Genomic DNA, 15770 nt, shown 5'->3' on the forward strand with positions numbered 1-15770 from the left:
CCGCAGGCGTCCTGAGGATAAGGAGGAATAAAGATCAAACCGTCCGCATCAGGTGGAGGAATTAATTCTGATGTGTCACCGCACACTGTTAGGAGGACTCATCAAAGCTGAATGAGAACCCAAAGGGCACCGCCGGGAGGGCCACAGAGGACCGCGTGCAGAAGGGGCAGGCGCAGGTGAGCCCGCACCCCAGAGCTGTAGCTACCAGCTGAGCTGGGAGGGGATCCGCGTCCAGGGAGGAGCCGACAGCCTTAGCTGGGAGCTCTGCCCTGCTGGGGACACTCCAGGCCATTCCATCTGTGCCCCTCCCCCCCCAACCCCCCGACTCGGTTATCTCTTGCTGCAGGACAAACCATCCAAAAGGGCTGTGGCTTCAAACGCCAGTGGTTCCTGACTCCCCACAGTTCTGGGGTCACATTTCAGGTAGGGCCCAGCTGGTGGCTCTCTGCTCCACCTGGCCTGGCTGGGTCACTCCCTCAGCTGCCTCCAGCTGCTGATAGAGACAGATGGAAGATTCTGGAAGGCAATTCTGCACCTGCTACATTCTTTCAGCACTACTTAAAAGAGCCCAGGTAATCCACCCTCAAGGTGTCAGTGTTTCCATGGAGATGCATTTCCTTATCCAGAGGGGAATCCTGCAGAAGAATCTGTCAGGGGGGTGAAGGCTGTCAGGTGTGGATTCCTTCACCTCTGAGGGTGGTTCTGATTCTCCGGGCTTGGGGCCATTTCTGTAGACAGCCAGGACCTCAAGCGATGGGTCACTCTGACCTTGAACTTGACACTCCCCAACCTTGTTAAATCTCGAGCCCTGGCTCCCTCCGCCTTCCCTGGCCCTGCTCTCAGCCGGGAAGGGAGACTCTAGACAGTCTGAGGCACACCGTGTCGGATTCACTAATTCCCCAGAAGAGCCAGAAGGGACCCTGGGCATCTGGGCTCTACTGCCTGCTCTCCCTGTGGCCGGCCTCCTGCCCACCTGTACGGAAACCCGGAAAGGGCAGCGTCCTCCTGGCCCCCCTGCCTGGGCAGGAACCTGCAGGGAGGGCGCCCTTGGAATTCCCTCCCAGATGCACCCTCACCCCTGCCGGGTCTTGGTGCAGGGAAGCTTTCCTCATCCAGGACACTGACATTCTGTGCACACAGACAAGTCTGTGGAAACAGTAAAGATGACGGATGGCGCTTGAAGGTCTTTTCCATCAGCAATTTTTTCCTGCATTTCTCATTTCTGTTTCATTTGGCCTCAAACAGGAAGAGTCAAGACAATGAGGCACCATGGCAGAGGTGGCCCTGGAAGGTCTGGGGTCAGCAGGTGCGACACCAGACTGTAGGCGTTCCCTCCCCTGGTTACCAGGGCAGGTGGGCGAGGAGGGAGCCTCAGTTTCCCCTTCTGTGTAACAGGCCCTGGGTCTCCCGTCCTAACCTGCACTGAAGGTGCCCACCCTTACCGTCTGCACGGCTGCGCCTTCCCAGCCACCCTCACCTTTGCCGGGTCAACCGCATTCCGTCTCCTGGGCTCCTGCCTCCGCCCCCGCCCTGCCCTCTAACGTCGGCAGTCATCGCCTCGCTTCTGTGGTCTCCCTGTGGCCCAAGCTTCAGGTGCAGGGACACCAGCATCCAGACAGAAAAGTGGGACTCGGTCACGCTGCCGGGGGCAGAGCTGGAAGGGCAAAGCATGACCGAGGCCCACGCAGAGACGAGCAGCTGCAGGGGGAGGCCCAGGAGAGGGAGCGAGGGGGTAAGCGGAGCGGGGCGCGCTGGGCAGGATCACAGCCAGCTGTCCTCAGCAGAGGGACCCTGTGTGGGGTAGGACCGTGGGGACAGGGCACCTGGCCAGGGGTGGGACTCCCAGGGGGGGTCTCTGCAGGGACCTGGGGAGCTGGAGGGACATGCTCTTTCAGAGGCCCCTGCCCCCTGGGGTCCCCACCAGCACCCCTGTTCTCAGGACCTGGCAGGTCCTCCTCTGGGAGCCCAGGAGCATGTTTTACAGAGCAGAGGAGGGCGGGGGCTCTGGATCAGCAGGAAGCCCTCACCCCCTGCGCCCCCACACTCAGAGGCTGACAGGGCCCTGGGCCCCCACCCTAGGATGCATCTCCCCACCTTCCTCAGAGCTGGCTGTGTTCCAGACTCATGGACCTGCCAGTCCCCAGATCACCAGGCCCCTCCCCTAAGGGCCGTGGCCTCCTACTCCTCTGCCTGCAAGTCCTCCCTGCCCTGGTTGGTGTCTGGTCACCAGTCTCTACACCACTCCCTCTCCAGGGAATAGCTCCTGTCCCCATGACCCCCAGTCAACTCAAATAGCTCTGCCCACCCACACAGAGCAGGATGTTTAAGGACAGATGGCAGCATCAGGTGGGCACCTTGAGCTCTGCCCCTATCCTGCTCAGACCTGGCAGGAGGGGATTTAGAGGTCCTCCCTCCCATCCATGCTCTTGTTTCTCTGACAAAGGAAGGAAGAAAGGAAAGAAAAGGAAGGAAGGGGGAGGGAAGGAAGAAAGGAAGGAAGGAAGGAAGGAAGGAAGGAGGAAGGAGGAAGGAAGGAAGGAAGGAAGGAAAAGAGAGACAGAAAAGACCAGACCTTCCTAGATACCAAACCCCAGAGAAAAGAATGTTTAAGAAATTTGTGACTGTTATTTTTCCCCATGACTTTGATCTAGTTCGCAGAGTACCTAAGCAGTGGCAAAAGCAGGCACCAAAACCTGGCAAGCTCCCGCTGACAATGGAGAGCTCAGACCTCACGTGATGCTTGGAGCCGCCTTCTCCGTATCAGCCAAAATAGACGCAGAGCAACCAGCCACTAACCGGCCACTGTTAAAAGAAGGCTTTATTGATGCACTGCCCACTTCCATATTCCATAAACGTATCCAGTACAAAGCAAACAAACAAGTAATGGGCTTTTGGTCAGTTGTTCTTGGTGTTCTGTGGCCCCAGGAGAGAGAGGCTGCCCGCCCAGGGAGAACGAGCTGGAGGAATCTGCGTCAGTGAGCTCCTGCTGGGTAACAACCACCCACTGAACACAAAGATTTCTCTCTGTGGCTCTGCAGTAGCAGGGAGAGCTCAGCTCAGAGGGCTTGCTTGGCCTCCACGGGGCGGCTACCGGTCGGTGGATCCTGACGAGGCTCTGGGCGGCCGCACACCAGCCTGAAGGTCGGTGGTCAGCCCCGCTCCACGTCTCTTGTCCTGGACCAGCAGGCTCTTCTCAGGGTGACGGCAGAGGAACAGGGAGCGAGTCTGACTGGATGGCCCTTTCAAGCCTGTGGTGGCATCTGTCCACGAATATCTCCTTGCCCAAAGCACCTCAGATGACCAAGCCCAAAGTTCAAAATAAACCAGTGTATTCCATCCATGGAGGTGGGTGTGGGAGGGGAATATACCTGAAAAGTCCTGTGACGTCCCCCGGAACACAGTGTGTGTGGGCCCGGGGCCACCAGGCAGCTCCCCCAGCCCAGACCTGCCTGTGTCCTCGGCTGGTGGGGGGTCCTCACTGCCCCACTTCGGGGACCTGATGACGTGATAACGTGGCGGGCTGTGTTGCTGCCCTCCCAGGACGACTGGAAAAGCATGAAGTATTCTCGCCAGGTCTGTACCACCTGCCACAGGCCCCGCAGCCTCGGGGTCCCCACGTCAGTCCGGCGCTGGTGATGAGGGTTAGGAGTCTCTTCCCCGGGAACGCGACAGCTTCTCACACGTCTGACGTGGTACAGCTTGGTCGTCCACCCCACTGGGGAGGGCGTTCGGGGAGAGTCCCGCGTCTGAACATAACTGCTCCTTGCACTCTGATCCCTGCTGCGGGGAAACACTTGGCACGTCACCATCCAGGAGGAGTTTGAGGAGGGACAACTCTCCTTTCTTAGAGCCCTGTGATCAAAGACGTAGTCCTCACGCTGCACTCAAAATATCCACACGTGGTCACTTCGCATTTGAGAGCAGCTGTAACTTGCCTGTGAAGTGTGTGAGAGCATTTCAGGCTCCAAGCCTGTAGTCTTCAGAGAATTGATGCGGAACGCTCTCCAGCGCCCTTCAGGACTCTGATGCCCGGCGCGGCGCGGAGCTCAGAGCCTAGAGGCTTGCCGTCACTCCCTGCCACTCCCCTGGTCGCGGTCTGTCACAGGCTCAAACCCGAAGTGAAGGATGGGGGCTCCCACAGGAAGGGGTGAAGAACTGGGGCCCACAGGTCAGTCAAGCCCCTCCCTTAGGGGGGACTGTCTTACACGTGGGACAGAGAGGCGGGGGCCCTCCCCATGGGCTGTGCAGGTCAGGTAGGAGGGGATGATCCAGCAAACCCCCGGGGGGACCACGATCTAACCCTGGGGACAGTCGCACTTTTCAGCACAGGGTCAGATTAAAAATAACATGAGAGGAGGCTGCTGTACGCAGGGATGCTGGATGGGAAGTTGCAGACACTTTGTAAAGAGAGAAAATAAAGGAGAGATGGAGCCTGGGAGCTAATCCTGCTGGAGTTTCTCAGGGACACAAACACAGGGATGAGCAGGCTGAGAAGCAAGGTCTGAAATACAGCGAGTCATAGGGAGTAAGGAAAGGATACCTTGGTGTCGTACTGAGTGATGTTTGCATGATCTCTTACCCAAAGAGGAAATACCAAAACCAAACAGAGCTACAAGTTGTCTATTAACAGCCTATAAGCCAGGAGACAATGACTGGAATCCATAATTACAATTTACAAAGCAGCAAAACATACTAAGGAATTCAGAGGACCAGGAACCACACACGCGGTAAGAGCGCAGGCCACCCACAGAAGAGACACAGAACGCTTGCCTACAGGTTTCTCCAGAACATAAGGTGCTGGAACTTGTGAACAGCACTCACACAAGTGCATTTCTCGAAGTGCCTAACATGTCTCTAGAAGGTTCACAGAAAACTGACTTGCCTCCGGAGAGAACCCGTACATCCGCTCTGAGTACACGGTGCGGGAGAGCCGTGTCTGAGAGGAGCCGTCGCGTGGTCTCCTCGGTGACGGTGATGCAGCATCCACGGCTGGGACAGTCACGGGTTTAGAGACAGCTGGGGGACACACAGCACGCCGGGAGGTGCCCTGGACACAGACCTGCTGGTGTCTATATATGGCGTCGGGAGGGAGCAGGAAAGACTGACCCCAGGAGGGGCGCCGCCTTCAGGGACGGAGGTGCCAGGACTCGGGGCCAGCGCCACGTCATGGGCCTGCTCTGCTTCTGGAATACTGCTCCCTCTGGACCAGTTTTTAAATAGCTGGACTCTCACTGGACAGAAAAGAAAGGGCTCCAGGGGTCCAGGGCTTTAAACAGAGAGAGACCCAGAAGGGGGTGGAGACAACAGACATGAGGGTGAGAAGGAGCCTGCCCAGGCACTGCCAGGAAAGGAGGCGGGCAGAGCTCTGTCACCACCAAGTCAGAGCGGGAAGGAGCAGGTCCATCCTGGGGCTGGCAGAGCGTGGGACAGTTCGACCCCAGGGTCACACCTGTGAGGGGGCAGGTGGCCTCAGCACAAATGGTCGTCACGGGGCCATGTCTGTGGCAGAACGCAGCCTCCTCCCACCTGAGCCACCCCTTCCATCCCGGGAGCCACTGCCGTCCTCCACCCCTGGGCCCTGAAAAGGAAACTCGCCTTCGTAAAACTACAGACGCCCACACTGGCAGCAGAGCGCACTCCAGTCGCCTGTGAAATTCTGCTTCTCAGGCGTCTCCCGAGGCCCAGCAATTTCTAGTACCGAAACCAGCAGCAAATCCACTCAAACCAGCGTGTATGGGATGTGGCAGGTGTGGTTTGCGGTTGTTAATCCTAAGTACACAGACCCGAGCCCACAGGGCAGTTCAGCCACCTCCACCTGCCGCATGAAGGCCCCTCTGGCACAGGCCTCCTTCTCAGCAAGCGCTTCCCCAGGACGTCCCGTTCCGCCCCACCCCTGCCTGCCCCGGACACACGCACGTCCCCCGGAGCAGGACCCAAGGACAGATACCGCCCAGGTGCGAATATACTGACTGCACTGACCTCCAGGAAGGAGGGCCCCGCGGGGGAGGGTGGACGGAAACGGGACCGCACGGGGTCAGAGGGAGCTCCCGCTGGGGACACAGGCCTCCTTCAGGACCACGTCCCACGGCAGGAGGAGACGGTTCCTGAGGGACGAGCCTCCTGCCTGATGGGACTCCAGGTGGGTCCGCAGCTGAGCAAATGCTACCCTGCAGGCCTGGCCCTTTCTGACCTCAGGGGACATCCCAGCAGCCAGTGCCCGATTTCACCCAGGATCGTAGAGACCAACGAAATCTGAAAACCGGTGATGACCTCTGTTTCCCTCCTGTGTCCCTGTGAGGCCAGCTCCCCGGCGACGATCTCCAGGCGGGTCGCACCACACGCCGGCTCATCACACAAGGGGAGCTGACGGGAGCCAGACTGGTTCCCACTGCGAAGCACGATGAGCCGGAGTCACCAGCCCCTGGGACACGCGGGGACCTTGCAGGGACTTCAGGCTGGACCAGGAGGCAAGGGCTGGAGGGACTCCACCACGGAAGTGACCGGCTCTGAGACCAGGCAGCCAGGAGTGACGTGGGCAGCCAGTGGGCGGCCACCACTCAACACGTACTTCCTGGGGCCCCGTGTGGACCCGGCCCCGTGGGAGGAGCAGGACACAGATGCTGGGCCCACACGCTCAGCGGACCCGTGTTCTGTGGGTGGGTAGGGCCAGACGGTGAGCTGCGCTGGAAAACATTCTGCAGTGATCGAGGGAGGGAGTGACAGAAGACGGCACACTCTCTGCCAGTCACGGAACCAACGTCACCCCAGGTAAGGAACAGTCTCCTGTGGACGACGGCAGGCTGCCTCCGTGCCTCCACCTTAGACGGTAACTTCCAGCTGACGCCCGGACCCCTTCCTAGTCCGCCATCCTGGGGGAATGGCAGTGGTCGGTCGCACAGGCGAGTGTGGGCACCGTGTCCTCATAAAGCTAAAGCTTAACTACCGCGGCTCTGACGACGTCCCCAGACGATCCATGCCTCGCACGGCCCGTCACCTGCACCGTCAGGGAGGCCTGCTGACGCGCGCTGTGCCCTCCCACACAGGCCCCCACAGACGCATGTGGCACGCGGGGAACACACAGCTGAGACCAGTGTCCCGGACGCCTGGTCCAGGACGACCACCCCTTTCCTTCCACCTGACCAGGCCTCGCTGTCAGTTCCCAAGAGGTGGCGTCATGCTACGCTTTCCCCAGACGCCACCGCTGGGGAAGCTGGGTAACCGGCGCCAGATCTCTCTGCGTTACAACAGCACAAGCCTCCAACGGGCTGGACTCAAAACCACCACCGACACACACACGGCCTCTTTCCTGTTGTCTCAACTCTGGGCCCGGGCTCTTTGGGCCTGTGTCTCAGGCACACGGTGCGCAATGCTGCGCGTGCCTGGTTAACAAGCCTGGCTTCAAGGATGGACACGTGACTCGCGCCAGACCACAGGGAGACCAGGATCCCGGATTCTGAAACTCTCGTGGACCCGGTGGACAAGCCAGGCACCCGCGCCGGGGTTCCCGAGAGCCACGGTACACGCCTCACGACCTCCGAAGGTTCTCGACACCACAGTGAAGGGCGTCTGTCTGAGAACACAGCGAACACGGAGGCAAGCTGAGCACCCAGGAGAGAGAATTCCCAGAGGTCCTGATGGGTCTCCCAGATCCATCCGTGCCTGAAGCTAATCGCCCACGGACAGACCAGTTATCTGCATCGACAAACATTTCTGTGTTTGAGCCGATTCTAGTCAGGCTTTCTGTCACTTGTAACTGGAAGTAAGTTCTCGTTCCACTGTGGCACCCCCAGCACCCACATGGGGGAAAGCCGACCCAAGAGGGGTAAAGACACAGCGTTCTGATGCTGGAAGCTGATCTTCCAGATCAAGCTGTGCCTGAAGCTAACAAAACTGTGAGTCAACACAATTTCTGTCTAGAGCCAGTCTGGGGTGTGATTTCCGCACTCAGCTGAGGAAGGCCTGACTGTCCTGCTTCAGTGCAGCTGTGAACACAGGTCACCACCAATGAAAACCTGGGGGAAATGATGAAAACAAGAATGAAAGTGAACATGCGTGACAATCCCACCACATCCTCCTGCTGAGCACCCAGGGGGGCCAAAGAGGGCTCTGGGAGGACCCAGCACATCTCATCACCCCACCTGGGAGACTCAAGACTGGTGACTTGTGAAGGCGGCACCTGGGCTGGGACTTAAAAGATGGGCGAGGTTTGCAGGGAGGCCTCCTGACAACGGGCAGCATGAGCAAAGGTCCTGGGGCCTCCTGTGGGTGAGGAGTGTCTATAGGGGTGGAGGTGGAGGAGGAGGGTGTCGAGGCCTGAGTCCTGCTGAGGAGCATGTACACCAGGGTCCGTCAGGTAACAGGAATCACTGCAGGTGCTCCAGCCCAGGAAGGGTCAATGCAAGGGTCAACGTTGAAAAACTGAGAAGGGAAAGCTCAGACAGCCCAGCAACCTGCCACCAAGCGCCGGGGATAGAGAGACCAGGAGAGGGGGGTTCCCAGTGCTTGGGGCCACAGGGGGCGCCGGCCTGGCGGACACGGAGTCACTGCAGGAACAGGTGCAGGCAAAGGGGATACTCCGGGTTCCCCGCCCTGACCCTGCACCACTACCTCTCATGACTAAACCAGGCAGACAGCAGCCCCGCCCGCGGCCTGGGAAATGCAGGGGAAAGGAAGGGGTCTGAGGCCAAAGGGGCCCAGAAAGACACCCCAGGCCAAAGCTGAGCCTCGAGGGATTTCTAGAAGCCCCCAAGGGTGCTGCTCTGAAAACATCACTCTTAATGGATGAGGCAGACAGCTTTTAGAAAAACAGCCATCCTCCTAAGAGCACCAGGAAATGTAGTTAAATAATCAAAATTCAATTCCTTTTAGTCTAGACATAATGAGATTTCATAGAATTATAATTTCAAATGCAATACACTACATAATGACTCTCTCTCAAATGTGATTTTCTTCCCCAGAAATGGATTACCGGCAGAGACCTGGCCCGGCTGCAGACGGCGCTCACAGCTGATCGGGAACAGGTGGCGTCCACCCCTCTCTGTGCCCAGGCCCCCGCTGATGCACAAACGCACACGCCGCGTCACCTCCGGGGTCCCAGCCCGCTCTGCCCCTTGCAGGGCAACGGCGCCCATGTCCCCCGCAACTGCCCGTCCTGGATAATAACCTATGAGGGCCTGATCCTCACCGACGTGCGGCCTGCGCAGCGGAGCCCAGCGGCCCTCCCAGAGGCAGCAGCTGGGACATCCCGCCGGCCGGGGCTGCGCCGCTCCTGCGCCGCCTCCTCCCGCACCGGCCCCCGCGGACCTGCGGGCGCTCGGCGTCCGCGGGAAGGTCGGAGGAGGGAGACGAGGGGCCGAAGGCCCGCAGGCTCGGTCCATTTCTGCAGTTCCCGGGGCACGACGAGCGGCGCCGCGTGGAGCCAGTCACCTGTGAGTGTGGCTGCGCGCGTGTCCACGGGGACGCTTCTGCGTCCACACCTGTTGGCGTGTGTGCCCGGTGTGCCCGCACAGGCCGGGTGTGACCTGGCCGCCCGGCCTCCCCGCCGCCCTCGGGGTCCAGCGGCAGGGGGGACACAGAGGACACACCGGGTCCCGCTCTCGGGGGGGGCGGGGGGGCCCGCCCCCGGCTCCCACGTCATCAGGGTCTTACCTGTACCCACAGCAGCGCGGACGGCGGGGTCGGGCACAGGGCAGGGAAGGTGCTCCCCGAGGTCAAGGCGACACGCGGCCTGGGACGCAGGGGGGCCGGGCGGGTCTGCGCCCGCGCGTTTCAACTCGCTCCGGGGGAGGCCGGCCCTGGGCGGCTGCTGGGAACGTCAGGACGCTCCGGGCCCCTCGGGGGCAGAGACTCGGGCTCGGCGGCGTGGAAGTCCCCTCGACCGACCCCACGCTGCCGCCGGGTCCCCGCCTGCCGGGGAACACCGTCCCCTCAGGCTACGCCGCCTCACAGGTCCCGACGCCGTCTTCCGCCCAGGAGCGCTTACTGAGCAGAGGCTCACGGGAGGCTCCTGATTGGCGGGCGCAGGTCACGTGAGGGCGGGTGGCTGCAAGGGAGGCCGGGAAGGCGGCGTGGTTTCCACCCTGGGCGGGACTCGTGATCCGGGAAGAGTTCGCGTGTGGAGAGCGGGAGACAGGCGGCTGGGCCATGTCCACGCGGGCTTCTGGAGCCCGAGCTCGGGGGCAGAACCTGCGGGCCACTCTCTGCACCGACAATGCACGGTCCCTTCCCCGCCATAGCCCTAGCGCAACAGGCCTACCGCACCTGCGTTTCTGGAACTTTCTTCCCACAGCCCCATCCAGGCCTAGCTCCGTGCCGCCCCCTCAGAGAGGCTCCCGCAGGTGCTGTGGTGGCCCCTCCCCCCCACCGCTGCGGGAAACCACACGAGGCCCTGAGCGCTGACCACGCTGCACACCGTGTCACCACGCCCTCCCTCTTCCAGCACGGGATCCGGACAGGACACTCCTCGCTCACGCAGACGCCAGGACCCCAGCAGAGCCCAACACGGATGCCCCGGGGCGTCTTCCAGACAGACGAGGGCTCCTCCCAGCCGGTGACTGGAGATGCACCGACCCAGTCTGCTCACCGATCTGCGGTGTGGGGACCCCTGGGTGTGCGGCTCCTTCAGCGGGTGTGGATGAAATGTCTTTTGCTCAGGGCCGGTCGCACTTTTTGACCCCAGCACCTGAGGGTGCAATGCTGACACCCGAGTGCCATCGCTAAAGGGCCTGACCCCCAGCCAGCACTGATGATGATGATGGACGCCGAAGGAGGTCTCAGGGTCAGGCTCTGTCTGTCTGTGTCGGGTTAGACACCGAGAATGTGGACTGTGTTCTGGATGAATCCAGGGAGAGGCCGGCAGGAGATGAGGGAAAAGCCATCCTGCATTTCACCAGCAGCTTGTGTCCCCAGGCTCCTGCCCAGAGCCCAGCCATGCAGGGAGGCGGGCAGAGCCTGGCCCCGCAGCTGAGCCTCTTGGAGGAAGCCTGGAGGCAGCCGGGCTACTGGAGGCAGCACTTCGGCCTCTGAAGACAGTGCAGCGTCCTCTGGAGTCAGTGATGCTCTGCTGGTTTGTCCCCAGGAAGGGCGGGGGGAGGGGGGCTCTTGCAGGACGTGACCAGTGGGTATGGAGCCCTCTCCATGCCTCCTATGGGATGAGCGGGCAGCAAGGAGAGAGGATGGAGAGACGCCTGCATCCCGGGTTGCCGTGAACCCCTGGGGCAGGGCCGGGCTGAGGGCCATCCGTCCCCACCACATCCGCCCATCCCTCAGACACAGGCTCTGCATCGTCTGAAGAATTCGCCGTGGGACTTGAGAGGGGGCTGTCACCAGCCCCAGACCACAGAGGATGTTCTGGGGTCACTATCGGAGCAGGTGCAGCCAGTGATGTCCAGGAAGCTGGGGAAGCTCCCAGGCCCGGAGTTAATACCGGCGTGTGGATCAGACCTGCCAGTAGAGGAGAAACGAGCCGTCCCTGAGAACCTTTACAAAATGTGTGAAAAGCACAGAACATACAGACTGGCTTTCTTAACAAAATAAATCCTCAGACATTATCATTTTCACAGTTAGGACGTTACCATTTTCACAAAGAGGACAACCTTTTAGAGAATAAAGTAATGAGCCCATCACACATTTTCCCAATCCCTGTTCTTTCTCGCCATTTCTCGGGGGTCGTCCGTCTGTGAATCCTCTGCCCTGTTTGCTAAGCAGAAGGCAGCGTGGGCATCAGAAAGTGTGTCGTCAGCGGGGGAGCCTGGTTCCTGGTGGGCGTCTGTTGTCAGCCGGTCCCACCCTTCCATAGTGGGGGGACCTGCCCCACTCCCCACATCCTCCTCTGTGTCCCGTCCCCAAGGCCCGTCCGCCCTGGCACCTGCGCACACCCCCAGCATCAGGTGGGGCCCCTCAGGTCTGTGCCAGCTGGAGGTCGGCTTCTGCTTCCTTCCAGAAACAGAACCATCTCTTTATCTCCTACTGCTGATCTAATGAGTTACCGCAGAGTCAGTGGCTCAGACGACACACATTTATCCCGTCCCAGTTGTGCAGGTGACAGGCCTGACGTGGGCTACGATCAGAGGCCTTCTGGCTGCACGTGTCTCTGAGGCCGTGGGGCAGGACCCGGCTCCTCACTCGTGCGGGGTGTTGGCGGGCTTCCGGCGGTTGAAGGACTGATGCTGTGTCCTTCGGGCCGTCCGCCGAGGGCCTTTCCACCGTGACGGGCTGTGTGAGCGCCTGGCCCGGGGCCCCTGTGACGCTCAGATCCGTCCTCCCCCTCCCATCTGGTCTCCGGGCAGCCGGGAAAGGTCCCCACGTCTGCCCCCGTTCTAGGCCCCACACGGGTGATCCGGGACACCCTCCCGTCTCAGAGGCTCTGCTCGGCACAATCGCTGCCAGACCCGAGAGCTGCTCCAGTCACGGAGCCAAACAGGAAGAGGGGTCTGAGGAACTGACCCTGCAAATCAAATGTCCCGGCTGGATGTGACCCATGCCGCCTCCACTCGGCGTCCCGTTACTGCAGGCAGTAAAACCTACTCCAGGGCATGGGAAAGAAGTGAGGTCTATGGCGGAGCTAACACCGGGCACCCGGCACGGAGCAGCGCTGATCGGGCAGACTGGGGGCGTGGAGGGGCTCCCCGCAGGCTCAGGTGAGGGGAGGCGTGAAGGTGCAGAGGAACACAGGGGTGGCCGAGCGTCAGACCTCCCTGCGGGTGGGCGGGGGTCTGCGTGCCCTGGGGGCTCAGCCTTTGCATTTTCTGGTTCCTGCTCCTTCCTGTTGACCGGATTCCTCGGAGCAGCGCAGAGGGGTCGCCGCAGGGCAGCCAGGACACACCTGTCACCAGGAGCTGCGCTCCCTTCATCTGGACACAGGGCTGGGGGGCTGTTGTAACCCTGTTTTCGGCTTTCCTTCCAGAAGTTTCTGCCAGAGTCTCTCACTCTGCTTCTACAGCTTCCCGTTTCATTAGGCAGCCCTTGGAGCTTCACGGGGGGCTGGGGGGGTACGAACACCATTCTGGGGGTCCACACCAGCACCCACGTGGTCCGTCTGTGGCTCCCTGACAGGGAGCAATGGCTGTGGAGGATGAAGCAGCTTCCACGTCCAGGCATCAGGCAACAAATCCAAATCCATTCGCGTGTCCCGACCTCCCGGAGAGCAGTACACCTCACTCTGTGCACAGGCCCGGATCCTCACGGATCTCAGGGTGATGCACTGAGGCTGGGCCTTCAGACTAGAGCAGATGCAGACCCGGGGGGAGCACGTCAGGAGGCAGGCTGGGAGGGGTGCTGGCCGCAGGCTGGGCTTGGGGAGGGGGGTGGGGGCTCTGAGGGCAGAGGCTGGGCTTGGGGAGCGAGGCAAGGGCTCTGAGGACGACCAGGGGCCGGACGTGACCCGGGGCAGCACAGGGGCGGCTCCAGGCTCCGGCCAGGACTGTCTGGGAGGCTTAGCCCCGCACGTCCGGGCTGGGCTAGGGGAGCAGGTCTCAAAGTCACGAGTCCAGGCCCACAAGTGAGGAGGACAGGACGGTCCCCAGCGGTGTCCCCTCCTCCCCTTAGGTCCAGGTCCCCAGGTGGAGGTGGCCGGGGTCTGGGGCGTTGACCCAGGTCCTGCGGAGGTCACCTGCAGGTGGCCTCCTGGCATCCGCCTCTCCTTCTAGATCCACCCGTGTGTCTCTGGAAATGCCGCCCCCGACGTCAGACCTGCGATCCAGGGCACCCTTGCTGGCAGGGGAACGGGGACGCAGGTCTGGTCAAGGAAGGCCCGCCTTCCCTGCCGTGATTGGGTCAGGGGCAGTCACATGTCCCGGCCCAGACCAATCAGAGTGAGCGTCAGCATCGTTCCCAGGAGCAACAGGAAAGGGATTGGTTCAGGCCCAGTCACGTGCCCCGACCGCATCCTTCACAGTGAGCCTTGGGCTTGTCCTGTGCTGAGGGGAAGGCCTGGGTTCCGGGAGGAGGTGAGGATGCCCAGTGCCACCATCTTGTCACCGTGCGGGGCCCAGAGGTGAGTCAGGACCCCCTGGATCCCTGGGTTCCAGAACCCAGACCCGACAAAGACCAAGACTTGAGAGAGACTCTCTGATGACATCACTGGAGCCTGGGTCCAGCCGCGCCTGAGCGTGCAGGGCAGGAGCCGCCTGTGGTGGCTTCTGTCACTTCCAGCACGAGGACCCTCCCTCCTGCGGTGGGGGCATCGGGAGCCGCGTCTGGGTCAGGCTCCTCCCAGCGCAGCTCCTGAGCCTCCACCGTCCGGCTTGTTCTCGTCTGTCGGGGACGCGAGCAGCGCCCTGGCTGTGGGGACTGAGCGGCGCTGCCCGTGGTCTCCCCGGTCTCTGAGGCCCCCCTGGCCTCCCTGGTCTCTTGATCTCCCAAGCTGCGTGCCCCCCCCCAGTCTCCAGCATCCCTAGTCCAGGGTCTCCATTGTCTCCCCAGCCTCCACAGCCTCCCTAGTGACCCGTCTCCGTGGTCTCTCCGGCCTCTACAGCGTCCCGGCCTCCCCTGTCTCTGGGGCCTCCTCAGTCTCTCTGGGGCTCTGAGGACACCGAGGAGACGGGACACGCAGGACTGAGCGTGTCTGCAGCTAGAGTGACGTGCAGGCGGCACCGTGTGAGCGCCGATGTGCAGGGCTCACACGGGAACCGTGGCCGCACACCCGGGAGCAGGTGGACGTGTGGGCGCTCAGGGCCTTGGACACGGGTGTGGTGGTGCAGAGAACTCGGGTGTGCAACACAAGTGAGCGACACCACAGCGGGCCGTGTGCAGGTGCCGCGGTGGCACAGGTGACCCAGAGAATGGGGACACGGCCGTCACAGCAGTGCGAGCATCCCACCCCCACCCCAGTGAGGGCACCTGACAGGCAGACGGCGACGGTGTGAGCGCCCCGGCGGAGCCCAGGCAGAGCTGGCTGCACGCGCACGAGGTACACGCCCAGGAAGCAGGGAGGGAGCATGGGGTCACGGGACACGGTGACAGCACCGTCACACAGTAGGACGTGCACAGGTGACACACGGCCCTTCACCCCCAGGGGGAGTTCACAGGCAAGCGGATGGGACGGCACAGCCCTAGATCAGCCACACCGACCACACGGCTGTGACCCGCACACAGGCCACGCTGGCCCCTGGACTCGGATGAAAAGCGGGAAAGGACCACATATAGGCGCAGTAGTCCCGTCTGGCCCGAGAGCCGAGGCTCCGGCCAGCGTGTGGGTAACCAGGCTGCGGGGCAACGAGGGCCCTCGGCGGGTCTCCAGTGCTCCATCTTTAGAGGGAGATGGGGGTGCTGGACTGAGTCCTCGTTTGTACGGCAGGTCACAGTTGTAAATCACTCCCCTTCGATCGTCCACAGAGAAGAACGTCAGCATGTTTGCGGCAGGTGGTCCTGGTGTGTACGCTTCTCTCTGAGCTGCAGGGGTGCAGGGAAGATTTGCAGTGAAGCCTTCCTCTGGCAGATAAAAAGCAGCTTATGCGGAAGTNACAGCCCCATCCAGGCCTAGCTCCGTGCCGCCCCCTCAGAGAGGCTCCCGCAGGTGCTGTGGTGGCCCCTCCCCCCCCACCGCTGCGGGAAACCACACGAGGCCCTGAGCGCTGACCACGCTGCACACCGTGTCACCACGCCCTCCCTCTTCCAGCACGGGATCCGGACAGGACACTCCTCGCTCACGCAGACGCCAGGACCCCAGCAGAGCCCAACACGGATGCCCCGGGGCGTCTTCCAGACAGACGAGGGCTCCTCCCAGCCGGTGACTGGAGATGCACCGACCCAGTCTGCTCACCGATCTGCGG

The 15770-nt window shown here is 61.7% G+C and overlaps 1 long non-coding RNA gene across 1 annotated transcript; it reads right to left on the reverse strand.

Moving 5' to 3' along the window:
• Positions 1–2800: 2800 nt before the first annotated feature.
• Positions 2801–7400, reverse strand: LOC144216777 (uncharacterized). Its single transcript, XR_013330753.1, has 2 exons — positions 4883–7400; positions 2801–3935 (listed from the first exon to the last, which is right to left on the reverse strand). It is a non-coding gene; the product is annotated as an uncharacterized LOC144216777 (long non-coding RNA).
• Positions 7401–15770: the final 8370 nt, after the last annotated feature.

Source organism: Crocuta crocuta, unplaced genomic scaffold, assembly GCF_008692635.1.
Source record: "Crocuta crocuta isolate KB4526 unplaced genomic scaffold, BGI_CrCroc_1.0 scaffold1364, whole genome shotgun sequence".
In the NCBI taxonomy this organism is placed as follows: domain Eukaryota; kingdom Metazoa; phylum Chordata; class Mammalia; order Carnivora; family Hyaenidae; genus Crocuta; species Crocuta crocuta.